This window comes from Chelmon rostratus, chromosome 10, assembly GCF_017976325.1.
Source record: "Chelmon rostratus isolate fCheRos1 chromosome 10, fCheRos1.pri, whole genome shotgun sequence".
Classification (NCBI taxonomy): domain Eukaryota; kingdom Metazoa; phylum Chordata; class Actinopteri; order Chaetodontiformes; family Chaetodontidae; genus Chelmon; species Chelmon rostratus.
In genome coordinates this window covers 18,698,699-18,714,180 of record NC_055667.1, presented here as the reverse complement: position 1 = coordinate 18,714,180, position 15,482 = coordinate 18,698,699, and the positions used below count along the sequence as shown (strand labels likewise).

At 41.8% G+C, this 15,482-nt stretch overlaps 1 pseudogene; it reads left to right on the top strand.

Annotated features, from left to right (window-relative positions):
- The first annotated feature begins 9,061 nt into the window (after window positions 1-9,061).
- On the top strand, window positions 9,062-14,672 carry LOC121612195 (annotated as a pseudogene).
- The last annotated feature ends 810 nt before the right edge of the window (window positions 14,673-15,482 follow it).

Here is a 15,482-nt window from a genome sequence, read left to right as displayed (position 1 = left end):
GGAAATTTATCGCAGTTGTTTGCGTCTTACGTCGGCCTTCGATGGTCATAGCTCGAAAACCGTAAGAGATATCAAAATGTGCCGAGGGTCATTTTGAGCCGACAAAATTATCTACGTTTTAAAGTTTGAATGAAGTCTCTAGGAGAAACTATGGCGAAGCAGCGGACAATTGAAAAAGGCTGCAAATTGAGAAAACGGCAGATATCAGAGGTAGTCAGTCCCTGATTAATGAATTGCTCTCAGCTGTGTTTCTGTGGCTTTCTCCTTGTCTGTCTCTGTTGATCACCTCAGCTGTCTGTGTCTGCTTCTCTCCTCTGCTTCATGTCTCTGTTAACATGAATTAATGAACTGAATCAATAAACATGAATGGAGCTAATGCTAACGGAGCTAACAGAGCTAACACTAACTGAGCTAACAGCTAAAGGTGCGAATATAGCTAACGGCGCTAGCGCTAACAGAGCTAACTGTGCTAACAGAGCTAACAGAGCTAACGGCGTTAACAAGGGGGCGGGGGGATGGGGTTTTCATTATGCATTTGTCTGTGTGTGTGTGTTTATGTATCTGTCGTTGTGTGTGACTGCGTATGTGTGTGTCTTCGTCTGTTTGTGTGTGTGTGTGTGTCTGCTTGAACTACACAAGCAGCCCAACCAGCTCCTACATGGAGATGTGTCTGGTATATGTGTGTCTGAATGTGTGTGTGTGTGTGTGTTTGTTTGTGTGCGTGTGTAACTTCTGCCCCACCTGCTGATAATTACCTCTCTACCTCTCCCACTTTTTACCTGTTCCTGTTCAGTTTTGACGTGCTTGTTTTTAATCACTTTTTAGCTGTTGGTTAGCCCTGCTTGTGTGTGTGTTTGTGTGACTACTGTCTCAACCTTTTTGGCAAAGCGCTTGGTGAAGCTGAGTTTAACTGTTTGTTGGATGGAGATTGTTTTCAAACAATGCCCTTGTTTTGACTGAGCTCGTTAAGATAATCATTCTCAGGCTTGTTGTCCTGCAGATGTGTGTGCGTGGGTTATTGACCGGTGTGTGTGTAAATGACAGTTGCACCTGTTAAACTCTTCCCTTGAAAAGCGGCTTTTTCGCTGTCGGTTTCTTCCGAACAACTTGCGATTGTGTCAAAACCGTAGCTGCTATCAAAAAACCGATTACACTGTGAGATGCGGACAAGTCTGGGCCAGATGTACGTGTGTTTTATGTCCAGATATTCTTTAGAAAAATGACAAAATGGTCGACTTAAAAAGACTGCGACTCAGAGAACAGGAGTTTGTATTGTATGCAGTGAGATTTGGGTTCGGCGAACCTCCTGAACTAAATCCTCTGGTGAGAGAACCGTACCTCGTATCAGAGTGTACTATAGATCATCGGACTCCCGAGACCTTCCTGAGTCCGACCATCTCCTCGTTTTATTCCTGACACAACAACTTTTCGTTTTATGGCGATCTAAAGACAGGAGGCATTTCTGCTTTGCTCACAAAACAGCTCTGAATTTTAACATGGGACTTAATGGGAGAACAGGAGGGCGCTGGCTGCACAAAACGTCTCACTATTTAAATTCAGTAAGTCTCTCGGCTTTTTCGAGGACATCACACGAAAGAGGACAAGTTTGTCTACAAACTGATCCCAAAATTATGCGTGTAGAGTGTAATTTGTGGCCGTAGCGACGAGAAAAAGAGAAGATTTTCAGATCGTTTTTAGACTCTGTGCCACTCTAGCACGCACTCTAGCACGAACATTCCGCGCAATACACACCCATTATAATCTCAAAATTTCCCGCCAAACGATCACTGTCATTGAACAGTGACTGATCAAAAACTATAGGACCAATCAAAATGTGGATGAACACACCAATAGACTATTTCATAGCTGTAGGAGCCAGTGACTCGGGACGTTGCCCCGTGTCCCTAATAAGAAGAAACGCGCGGGATATTAATAAGTGACTCGGGACGTTGCCCCGTGTCCCTAATAAGAAGAAGAAGAAGAAGAAGAAGAAACGCGCGGGATAGTAATAAGTGACTCGGGACGTTGCCCCGTGTCCCTAATAAGAAGAAACGCGCGGGATAGTAATAAGTGACTCGGGGCTACGCCCGAGCAGCAGAGCTGCAGGAGCCAGTGCCTCGGAGCGTGCCCCGTGTCCCTAATAAGAAGAAGAAGAAACGCGCGGGATCGTAATGAGTGCCTCGGAGCGTGCCCCGTGTCCCTAATAATAATAATAAGAAGAAACGCGCGGGATAGTAATAAGTGACTCGGAGCGTGCCCCGTGTCCCTAATAAGAAGAAGAAGAAGAAGAAGAAGAAGAAACGCGCGGGATAGTAATAAGTGACTCGGGACGTTGCCCTGTGTCCCTAATAACCAAAGCTCAAGCAAACCCAGCAAGCCAAACAGGAGAGAGAGAGAGCGAATGTCAACATTCACAATGCCTCCATTCCATTCAGTCTCCCAGCAAATGTCAGTGAGTGAGCATGCACCATACCACGAGAAAATTGAAAGTTATTAACAAACCTTTAAGGCCAGTGAGGGGTGGGACTATGAGCCTATGATCACAGTAGAGAGGTCGGTTTGCAAGAATACAAAAGGGAGATTTGTGGGAGAACAGCCAGCAAACAGCAGTCAGAGGACATGAACTGACAGTAAGTGGGTTTTCAAATTTCCATTTTGTTCTTTTTGTCAAAATATGCATTCCTTTCCAGTTCCAGCACTTGTTTAGCATGCCACATGGAGCAAATTACGATTCATTTGGAAATTAACAGTCTGTTGCCTCTCAGATAACTTGTAGAAGCTTCAAGTTATTCTTTGAGGCAATCTAAAATTTAATTGCAACTAAAAGAATAATCTTGTTTTTACTCACTGTCATAGCTCTTTTCTTTTCCAGTCCCTTTTGGACTTTGAACTATTTGTTGTTTCTTCTTTATCTTTCTTAAGATGACATATAGAGTTATTTTTTGAGATAATCTGAAATTTAATTGCAACTGACTGTGAATAGAGCATTAACTTCATCCAAGTGCATTTGTCCTTGCAGCTCATCCAGTTTAGCATCTTTCAAGCTGTAATGATATTTGAGATGAACCTTTCTCATCCCTGTGTAGCAGAGTGAGGGGAGAAAGGTCACCAAGTAGTATGAGGGGGAGATCCGACAACGCCACCTGGGGAATTCCACCCCAGGAAATACCTCAAGAATATTAACGGTATAGGAAGATTAGTAAAGCACACAGGACAGAGACGTATTGTTTTAAATAAATGAATTATTTATTGAAAATATAAACAGGCAGGGCTGGAGCTGCAAAGGAAAAGGGAAAAATTAACTAGTCAAAATAAAACTAAATAAACAAACACTGGAAGATTATAAACATTTCTTTATTGCAATATTATCTAAAAAAGGCCTTAACAAATACAATCTAAAAACCAGAGATATAATAAAATACCTTAAAAAACTCAGCCCAACATAACCTAAAGATAAGAGTGAGCAGAGGCCATCAGTGGGAAGGCAGACTATGCAGGAGTGCCTAAAGGTGCCACCATTATTCACCTCAGTGAAACACAGCAAACCTCACAGCAATCTCAACAATCGTGTCCTGGTGCCTTTACTTACATGCAATGTGTAGGACCCTTACCCGGGGTACCTAGCCTCCCCAACAAAATGGCGCTCCACCTCACTAAAAGAAAAAAATACTAACAACAAAATTAACAAATACAGCAACCCAGATGTTTTAATATACTCAAAGAAATAACTCAATATGGTGTAAAAGCAAATCAAAATGAGAACAACACTGAGCACAATACAAAAAAGCAAAACAGGAAACCAAACAACAAACAAAACGAGGGCCAAACACAAAGGCTCTAAAAAGGACAAAACACGAAGGCCCTGGAAGGGCTAAACACAAGGACTCTAAAAGGGCAAAACAGCAGTAAGTAATGTGAACCTATAATAAAGTGAAAATGAAATTAATAATGGTTCACAACACTGCTTTTGAAAGTTTCAAAAGCACAACCCTACTTACCACCTATAGTACCAGACCACTACAGCAGGGAGAGGGCTCAGACACCACTGCTACCTTCAGCCTTGCTAAGAGGAAAAAAGGGGGTTTTAAATAAAAGTGCAGGGAAGAAATAAAACGTGACAACTAAACTGAAAAAGGCTCCCGTACCTACCAGTGCAGCAAACAGCAGCCACCACACACAGGAACCAGGAAATTCATATGTAGCCCTTGTTTACTCAATGAATTAAATGAGTGGGTGTCAGGCCGGGACTCAGAACAGGACTCAGACGCAGAGATGTTACGAATAGATTTTTATTCAGGCAACCAAGTAACCTCTTCGCTTAGTGTCAAACAAATAGGCTATGAGACTTATACTATAAAGGGTATTATAAATAAACAAGAAAACAGAAAACGCTCTAAATGAGGCTAATAAACAATTCTCTGCAACTATGAACTAAGAAAACAAAATCGCTCCTGAAGGAGGAAAAACACTATGGCTATGAAATGTAAAACAAAGACGCTCCCGAAGAAGGAGGAAAACAATGGCTACAAAAAGTTACCTGGGCAAGAAAACAAATCTAATTAGAGAACCTATCAAAACAAAATACACTCCTATAAAACTGGAGGAACAAGATACTAACAAATAAAACAAGCAAACAGAAAATCACTCGTAATCGAGGAAAACAATTCGGCAAGGATATATGTAAGAAAAGATGTTTTCTTTTCTTTCACTAAACTAAATTATCAAAGTTACAAACAAAAAACACTCACGAACTGGAACAAGGATTACGAGAAATAATGCTGTGGCAATGGCGATGGCAATGGGCATAAGCAGGCACGGGTGAATCGACCTTCGGACAAAAACACACTGGCAAGAGACAAGGGAGACACAGACTATTTAACACATGAAGGGTGATCAGGTGATCGGGGCGGGCACACGGGACAGATAAGGAAGGGCAAGTGCTCTGAAACGAGAGGAGAGTTGGACCTTCAAAATAAAACAGGAAATGACAAGACAAAACCCCCAAAATGAGACAGTCCTCACCACGGTGTGACATTACCCCCCCCTCTAGGACCGGCTACCAGACAGTCCTGGTTGTTCTGGATGATCACGATCTAAGTCACTGATGAGACTCTTGTCTATGATAAAGCGTGAAGGGACCCACTGTCTTTCTTCCGGCCCATAGCCCTTTCAGTCCACCAAATACTGTTTGCCCCTGCCCCTGTTGCGGCCCCTTCTAGCCAGTTTGGTAGACGGGTGCTGATCGCCGCTTGCGATCCGCCGCCTTTTTAACCCAGTCACCTTGGCAGATGAGAACCTGTCGGGCAGCAGCCCAGATGCATCAGCATCTGCGGATCATGGCGTGGGCGGAGGGGACTGAGACTTCGGGTTCCTGATCTGCAAATAATGGGGGATCATAACCAAATACACATTTGAAGGGTGAATAACCGGTAGCAGAGGTGGGTAAAGAATTACGGGCATACTCAACCCAGACCAGGTGGTTGCTCCATGTGGAGGGGTTCTGGGACACCAGGCACCAGAGGCCAGTTTCCAGCTGCTGGTTGAGGCGCTCAGTCTGGTCGTTCGCCTCCAGGTGATAAACAGACGTTAGGCTGGTTTTAGCCCAGATGAGCTGGCAGAATTCCCTCCAGAACCGTGATACGAACTGGGCCCCCAGTCTGAGACAATATCTCTGGGGATTTTAAATACATGATTGATCATAATTACTGCTGTTTCTTTGGCTGATGGTAACTTTGGCAAAGCAATAAATCGATTCATCTTAGAGAATCTATCCACCACCGTGAGAACAGTGGTGTTACCTTGAGAGACCGGGAGCCCCATGACGAAGTCCACAGAAATGTCGGACCACGGTCTGGAGGGAATTGGCAGTGGTTGCAAAAGCCCCATGCGAGCCCCGGAGGACGGCTTGTTTCTGGCGCAGACCGAGCGCCCACCTGGCCTGGCGTGAGTTTAATCTTTTGGCTATTTGTATGTATGTTAGATTTTTGTGATCTGTCCAAACTACGAAGGGATGCTCAGCCCCCTCCAACCAGTGCCTCCACTCTTCTAACGCCAACTTGACTGCCAGTAACTCCCGGTTGCCCACATCATAATTCCTCTCCACCTTGGTCAGACCCCGCGACAGGAATGCGCAGGGGTGTAATTTACCATCTCGCTCCATCTGCTGCGAGAGCATCGCTCCGATGCCCTCATTGGACGCATCCACCTCCACCACCAATTGCCATGGGGATCAGGCATGGATCAGAGCTGTGGTGAAGCAGGTCTTGAGTCTCTGGAATGCCACCTCAGCTTCTGGTGACCAGGAAAACTGGACCTTGGAGGAGGTGAGAGCATGCAGAGGAGCCGCTATTGCGCTGAAGCCTCTGATAAACTGCCTATAGAAGTTCGCAAATCCGAGGAATTGCTGAACCTTCTTGCGGCTATCGGGGGTGGGCCAATTGGCCACAGTGCTGACTTTAGCCGGGTCCATCTGTACTCTTCCAGGGGCTACAATGAAGCCCAGGAAGGAGATGGTTTTCAGCAGAAAACAATTTAGCAAGGATATATGTAAGAAAAGAAAACTGAAAACTAAATTATCAAAGTTACAAACAAAAAAACACTCATGAACAGTGGCTTTTCCTTACAAAAAAATATGGCACAACTTACTCAGAAAGTTAAAAAAACAAGCGAGCTCTAGAAGAGGCTGCCGTCTCTTGCGCTAGCCAAACCAGTTCTCTTTCGCTGCTCTCTGCCCTCCTGCATGAGAGCCTGTGTTACCTTTACAGACCACCTCTAAAATAGGAAAATACACAGTTCACATATACAATGCAATAAATGAAATTTATAAATTTTTATGCAACAACACATTCTAAACAATGTAAATACATTTGTAGCACTTAACCATGAACTTGGCTTTTTAATAAAAATAAAGAAATGAAATAAATGAAAATATCTCTTTAACCATTTATAATATTATTAATTATTATTAATATTTGACGTATTGCATTTTTACCCGGGTTACACCTAAATACAAAAAAGCAACTCAGAAATCCCCAAAAGTTCTGTAGACAGCAATTACTTTTTTCAGTGATAAAATAAAATTTCACACCCCCCTGAGTGGTCCCTGAATGCAACTTGCACGTAGTGGTTGATGATGTTGTTATGTTTTATAGGGGTATAATGGACTCTAATGCCCAGTTCACTGTATTGAATTAAAGTTCAACAAGCAAACTGGTAAGAGTTCCAACAGAAGAACAGAGTTCAGTGGTGCACAGTCCAAAGGATACCAGATCCAAATTGGAGAGAGCAGACAGACAGGGTCCAAGCGAGGTCAACAGGTGGAGGTTTGGTAGATCTGAGATTTCCAGTAACAGACAGGGTCCAGACAGGGTGAGTGGTAGTGCATCCACACAAGGGCTCACAGGGAATGTAGACAGGCAGGGCACAGATGAGGATAGGTGACTGGAATCACCTGAGCACAAAAGCACAGGAACAGGCCAGGTGGCTGAGAACAAAAACAAAGTAGGACAGACTGAGACTTGGCACATGAAGAGGTCTTTAGTCGCTACCACACTAGTAGGCAGAATTACCTCCAAAAAACGTGACTTCACGTGGTAATGAGAATGTTTTCATTTGCAAAACATTCTTACAACATTGTGAGAGGGTTACCCAAAAGGCTACCAGCAGCGAACCTAAAGCGAACGTTAAAATTACCTCCATAAAAATACGCTACGTTATGTGGCTATCAGAATATTTTGGGAAATGTTACTTTGAAATGAAACATTCAGTTAACCTTCCTGGAACATTTGACTAATCTTTCCAGAACATTCTCAGAACATAACAATTAAGTTGGTTTTATGCCAGAAAAACTTGCCGTTAGAACATCCAGGGAACTTGGTATAGGAGCGATCAATAAATGTTCCCACCACTAAAGAATAATGTTCCCAGAACATTTTGGGAACCAGGTTTTGCTAGCTGGGAAATGCACTTGGATGACGTTAACGAATTGTTGTGCCTGACAAGCAGCTTTCGCAAGGCCACATTCTGACAGAGACAATTATACAGGCAAGTTTTGCGGTAAGGAATCTTCATTCAGAAGGTGAATTTGAGAAGGAGAGCCTTGTTGCTGCTGTGGAGCTGCTAGCACCAGACATATGAAACTGTTCAAAGTGTCAGTTTCTCTTGAGTCATTCACAGAGATGAAGGAAAACCTGATGAAACTCAGTGATAGCAAGTGTGTGATTTGGTCTTCATGGTGGACATTACCAATTACCTCTCAGAGCTGAACCTTGAGATCCAGCAGCTTCTCAGCTCTCTGCTTTCAAATGTAAGATCAAAACCTGAAAAAAAATCAAAATCTGACTGTGAGTAGTTCATTTCTAAACTGACTCATACAAAGATTCATTTCAGACCAAGATAGACTGACCCAAGCAGGGAAAACCAGCTGCGAGGAGCATCATCATCATCATCATCATCATCATCACTACCATCTGACATCAGACGCCTCACCAAGGAGACGCAGTTCCAGCCATGGCCAAGGTCAGTGTGATATATGGGTTCAATAATTTAGGATTGCCCGCAAAGGATGTTGTAAAAATTAATGTGGCCTAACTTAAGCATAACTTAGCATGCAGCATAACTTAAAGGACCAGTGTGTAGGTTTTAGTGGCATCTAGCAGTGAGGTTGCCAATTGCAACTAACTGAATACCCCTCATCTCACCTCCTACTTTTCAAGTGTGCATGAGAAGCTACGGAGTCCACCAAACTCTCACAAAAAACCTGAAAGTTGCTCTCTAGAGCCAGTGTTCAGTGTTCTTCCTGGGCTACTGTAGAAACATGGCAGTGTAACATGGTGGACCCACTCCCACTGTCGATATGAAGACCATAGTGTAACTAAAACACAATGATTCTTATTTTCAGGTGGTTATACACTAATGAAAACATCATTGTGAATATTCAGTTTCTGCCACATTGCGCCAATGGATCCCCCTAAATCTTATACTCTGGTCCTTTAATCATTATTGCTGTATTTCTCTTTGTCATCAAATCTGAACTGTGAATGTGCTTTATTTACCACAAGGTATGAGATCAGGGCCACCTCCACTCATTTACAGAGGAACAGAACTGTTGGATGACCTCTCCACCTCTCCTCGACTCATTAAGACTCATCTTCCAGTTCAGTTTATACCAAAGTCCTTTTGGGAGCAAAACTGCAGGGTCAGTAGTTTGTGTGTTTTTTCAGCATCACAATAAGTTGAAATAGGTGATTATATCAACATTGAGCAATCTGTGGAAATTTACTGCTTAGTCATGTTGGTTATTAAATGGCAATTTAAAGCCATGAAATATCAAATAATGGACTAGAGATCTTAACCAGGTTGATGACTTCACTTACATTCTTACCATTATTCTTTTTAATTTTTTTTAAACATGTTTAACTTCAACAAAACAACGTACTTGAAGCACCATACAGGACACTTATTTAATGAAGGTAAAAATGGTGGCTCCACTCTAAGTACTCGTGCAGCTGATTTATGATCAGTTGTTCAGAAACACAAAGGTATTTCATGTTTCATGCAATATTGCTCTTCTTACTAAGTGTTTTCTTGTTGTGTAGATCAGCTACGTGGCCCGCAATGCAAAGGACAGCGTCACGTCTTTTTTCCAATTTGAACGCATGGCCTTGATCCATCCAGAGCCTGGAGACTGGAGCAGTTACCTCCAGAGATTCATGGAGGAAAAGAGTATGTTGAAAACACTTCAAAGTTGCTTGTGGTGGAGGTGCACAGATTTCCTCCACACTCCTCAAGTGCTTTAATTTATTGTCCTGTTGCTTCAGTGGTGTTTGGACCCTGGTATGACCATGTGAGCGGCTGGTGGAAAAAGAAACAGAGCTATTCAAAACTGCATTACATGTTCTACGAAGATATGGTCGAGGTAATTTATTTGTTCTTGTGGGCTGTCTGTGCATGTGCTCGTGTGATCCTGAAGTCTCCCCCTGTTCAGGTTACTGCTCTACCTGGTGATAGTGTGATGACTATATTGACCATTGTGCTTCCAGGATACTGGACGGGAAATAGACAAACTGTGCTGCTTTCTTGGTTTGTCTCCTTCAGCTGAGGAGAAGCAAACAATTATAGGAAAAGTGCAGTTTGATGAAATGAAAACAAACATCATGGTCAACTTTTCAACTTTCCGAGGGAAGTTTCTACCTTCATTAGAAAGGGTTCAGAGAGCACTGATACAAAACACATGAAATGAAACAAAATTCAGTCTTCACCTTCAGCTAAAATATGTGACTGATGATTATGTGATGTTTCTGCAGGGAAGCTTGGTGACTGGAAGAACCAGTTCACTGTGGCCCAGAATGATAAGTTTGATGAAGACTGCAAGAAAAAGATGAAGGATCCTGCACTGCAGTCTGCACAGAAATTTAGAGGCTCGGCTGTGTGTAGTCACACACCGGCAGGTCTGTCTCCATACTTCATTAGCACTAGGTCGTGCATAGCAAAGAGTCCTTAATTGATAAGTGATAAAATACACAATGATTTACTGTATGTTGTGAGTAAAATGCTGAATTTTACTGAATTTATTGTTTTTAGGAATCTGCTTTATGAGTTTGTGGAAATGAATTAGAGGGAAATGTATTAGCTATATTCACATTTGTGTTTTGCATAACAGTTGAAATCAATAATCTCTTGGAAAAATATTGGTGCATATTAAAACTCTTGACTGAGTTGAAACGAGGTAGTTCACTCAGTTGTTACACATCAGTCCCATGAGGGGCACAAGATAATGTGGAATGAATTTTTTGCCCATAAAAAAATGCATATCTGAAGAATTTGTGTTTTTGTGGATTTCTTGTATTTCAAAGTAATTGAGGGATTGACTCGTTTTAACAAATGGTTATACAGTTAGATTGCAGGGAAGGCTTGTCACACCGCGGTGAGGTCTGTCTTGTCATTGGGGTTTTGTCTTGTCTTTTCCTGTTTTATTTTGAAGGTCTAACTCTCCTCTCGTTTCAGAGCACCTGCCCTCCCTCGTGTGTCCTGTGCGTCCGCCCTGATTACCCATTGTTTCCACCTGTTCCTGATTACCCTCCATGTGTTAAATAGTCTGCGTCTCCCTTGTCTTGTGCCAGTGTGTCTTTGTCCGTCGGCGATTCGCCCGAGCCTGTCTTCCCCGTCCGTCCTTGTCACAGCCATAGATCTTGTTTGTTAGTAACTCCTGTTTCCTCCTCGTGAGTGTCTTTTGTTTGTAAGTTTGATATCTTAGTTTTTGGTTTATTTTCACAGTTTATCCCGTAGCCGATTTGTTTTCCTCTAGCGTGAGTGATTTTCTGTTGTTTCCTTTTTAGCATAGATATACCTGTTATTTCGTATTTAGGATTGTACTTTTGATTTCATAGTTTTTCTTATTCAGCCTCGTTTTCTTAGCCATCATAGTCCATTGTGTTTTCCTCCCTTTGGAGCGTTTTTTGTTCATTGCCTTTTTAGTATTTAGTGATATCTAGATTATCCTCTCAGTGAGCGTTTTTTGTTTCTAGTGATTTTCATTTCTTAGTGTTCTTGTTTATCCTCTTAGTGAGCGTTTTCTGTTATTATTTTGATAGTCATAGATATAGCCATAGGCCTAGGATAATTATATAGCCTATTCTTTTGACACTCGTTGAAGTGGACCTTGAGTGCTTATCCTCAATAAAGATCTGTGTGTTCAATACTCTGCATCTGAGTCCTGATCTGAGTCCCGGCCTGACAATTTTGTATTTCTCTATTTCTGTTGCTAATTTTTTTCCAACTGCAATCACCTGCTGCCTGTAATACCCAAATTTCTCTGGCTGGAGATTAATAGAGTCTATCTTATCTTATCGTATCTTATCTAATCTTATCAAGTATCTCTCGGAGCTGAACCACAAGCTCCAGCCAGCTCCTCAGCTCTCTCCTTTGCAATGATATCTGAATATGGTGATGCATGCATGGATCTCCTTCAGGCATTTAACGAGAGGCTTCAGGACATGAAAAACAAACACAAGGAACTGAACATATTTGCTGTGCTATTATGTGTGGAACCAGCTAATGTGTTCAAAAACCGACGACACAAGATCACTGAGCTATAATGCCATAACCTCTGACTGTGGGGAGTTCATTTCTAAACTGACTCATGCAAAGACTCAACTCTGCTGAAGACTGACTGACCCAAGCCTGGAAAACCAGCTCTGAGTAGCATCATCATCATCACTACCATCTAACTTCAGACGTCTCACCAGGGGAAGCAGTTCCAGCCATGGCCGAGGTTAGTGTGATATATGTGTTCAGTAATTTAGGATTGCCTTCGAAGGATGTTGTAAAATTTCATATGGCCTTTGACAGAAAAAAGGTTCCCCACCACTGCTCTCACACAACGACCATTTGTTTTCTATGTTTTTGATTTTTGTTTTCTTTTTAAGGTGGAAATACCTCCTCGACCACAACTGTTTGATTTCCATGGAATCTCTATGACCCACTATTTTACAGACAACTGGGAAAACATTCAAAACTTTCAAGCCAGGCCGGACGATATACTTATTGCAACATTTCCCAAAGCTGGTCAGTCCACAACTATAAACAGGATGAGTTTTGCTTTACTTTAGTTCTTGAAGAGATTTCTTCTGTCTTACTTTTAGGAAACACCTGGCTCAGTTACACCCTGGACCTGCTGTACTATGGTCAGACTTCCAAGCCTATTTATCTAAGAGTGCCTACCTTGGAGGTTGCCTTCCCTTCTATGAAGCCAGGTTGAATTAACACTCACATTCTGACCAGTTTTCATATGCCACAAATGTGCCAACACTTTTATACAACTTTTAATCTTTTCCCTGCCTTTTGCCTTAATCAGGAAATGAAATTGTTCACACTAAGTTTCATGTTGTTGTGTTGTATTCTAAAGCTTGTGTGCCAGGAAGTGCAGCATAACTTAAAGGACCAGTGTGTAGGGTTTAGCAGTGAGGCTGCCAATTGAAACTAACTGAATACCCTTCATCTCACCTCCTACTTTTCAAGTGTGCATGAGAAGCTGCGGAGTCCACCAAACTCTCACAAAAAACCTGAAAGTTGCTCTCTAGAGCCAGTGTTCAGAGTTCGTCCTGGGCCACTGTAAAAACATGGCAGTGTAACATGGTGGACCCACTCCCACTGTCGATATGAAGACCATATAGTAACAAAAACACAATGATTCTTATTTTCAGGTGATTAAACACTAATGAAAACATCATTGTGAATATTCAGTTTCTGCCACATTGTGCCAATAAATCCCCTAAATCTTCCACCCTGGTCCTTTAATCATAATTGCTGTATTTATCTTAGTCATCGTATCTGAACTGTTGATGTGTTGTATTTACCACAAGGTATGAGATCAGGGCCAACTCCACTCATTTACAGAGGAACAGAACTGTTGGATGACGTCTCCACCTCTCCTCGACTCATTAAGACTCATCTTCCAGTTCAGTTTATACCAAAGTCCTTTTGGGAGCAAAACTGCAGGGTCAGTAGTTTGTGTGTTTTTTCAATATTACAATAAGTTGAAATAGGCGATTATATCAACATTGAGCAATCTGTGGAAATTTACTGCTTAGTCATGTCGGTTACTAAATAGCAATTTAAACAATGAAACCATCCATCCAGTCACAATACATTACATCAAAGGTTATTATTTAGTCTCAGCTGTACTTTTGACTGGTGCACAACAACTAGTTGACATTTAACTCGTTAAACCATATTAATTTTTGTTAGAATTTGCTGTTTAGCTCAATGAAGGTAAAATGATGTACTCTAAGTACTAGTACAGCTGATTTATGATCAGTTGTTGTTGTTATTTCATGTTTTGTAGATCATCTACGTGGCCCGCAATGCAAAGGACAGCGTCACGTCTTTTTTCCATTTTGAATGCATGACCTTGATCCATCCAGAGCCTGGAGACTGGAGCAGTTACCTCCAAAGATTCATGGAGGGAAAGAGTATGTCAGAAACACTTCAACAAAGTTGCTTGTGGTGGAGGTGCACAGATTTCCTCCACACTCCTCAAGTGCTTTAATTTATTGTCCCGTTGCTTCAGTGGTGTTTGGACCCTGGTATGACCATGTGAGCGGCTGGTGGAAAAAGAAACAGAGCTATTCAAAACTGCACTACATGTTCTATGAGGATATGGTCGAGGTAATTTATTTGTTTATGTGGGCTGTCTGTGCATGTGTTTGTGTGATCCTGAAGTCTCCCCCTGTTCAGGTTACTGCTCTACCTGGTGATAGTGTGATGACTATATTGACCATTGTGCTTCCAGGATACTGGACGGGAAATAGACAAACTGTGCTGCTTTCTTGGTTTGTCTCCTTCAGCTGAGGAGAAGCAAACAATTATAGGAAAAGTGCAGTTTGATGAAATGAAAACGAACAACATGGTCAACGCTTCAACTTTCCGAGGGATGAATTTCAAAGCTTCTACCTTCATTAGAAAGGGTACAGAGAGCACTGATACAAAACACATGAAATGAAACAAAATTCAGTCTTCACCTTCAGCTGAAATACGTGACTGATGGTTATGTTTCTGCAGGGAAGGTTGGTGACTGGAAGAACCAGTTCACTGTGGCCCAGAATGAAAAGTTTGATGAAGACTACAAGAAGAAGATGAAGGATCCTGCACTGCAGTTTCGCACAGAAATTTAGAGGCTCGGCTGTGTGTAGTCTCACACAGGCAGGTCTGTCTCCATACTTCATTAGCACTAGGTCGTGCATAGCAAAGAGTCCTTAATTGATATGTGATAAAATCTACAATGATGTTCTGTATGTTGTGAGTAAAATGCTGAATTTGACTGAGAAGTATCTCATTTTATTGTTTTTGGGAATCTGCTTTATGTCACTAGTTTGTGGAAATGAATTACAGGGAAATATATTTCCAATATTCACATTTGTGTTTTGCATAACAGTTGCCTTGGAAAAGATGTTGGTGCATATTAAAAGCTCTTGACTGAGTTGAAATGTTTGTATTTTTGTGGATTTCTTATATTTCAGAGCAATTGAGAGATTGACCAGTTTTGACAAATGGTTATACAGTTCGATTGCAGGAAATGCTTTGCTTTTTGAGGGAACTCTCAATGAATCAGAGCAGCGATGAGGATTCTGATAAGTGAGTTAAGTCCTCGAAGCAAAGTGACTGCCCCCTGCTTAAGAAATATTAGCACACATTGAAAACACCCCAAAACAGAGGAACCACTGGAATTCACCATCCGGAGTCAATGCAATAAGCATTTGCATTAAAATTCCCTTTGAATGATATCAAAGCCTTTTTTATTTGAGATCCAGGCTGCCCTCAGATAAACATGTGGCAGAGTACATTATCAGTATCCCAATTCAAGGGAAATATTGTAAACTATAATGTACTTAAAACAACAGCATGTTGCAATTTCTCTTGAATGCCAGCGTGGCCTTCTCATCTGAGATGTACCTTCAAACTGTTGATTACTCTCACATGAACAA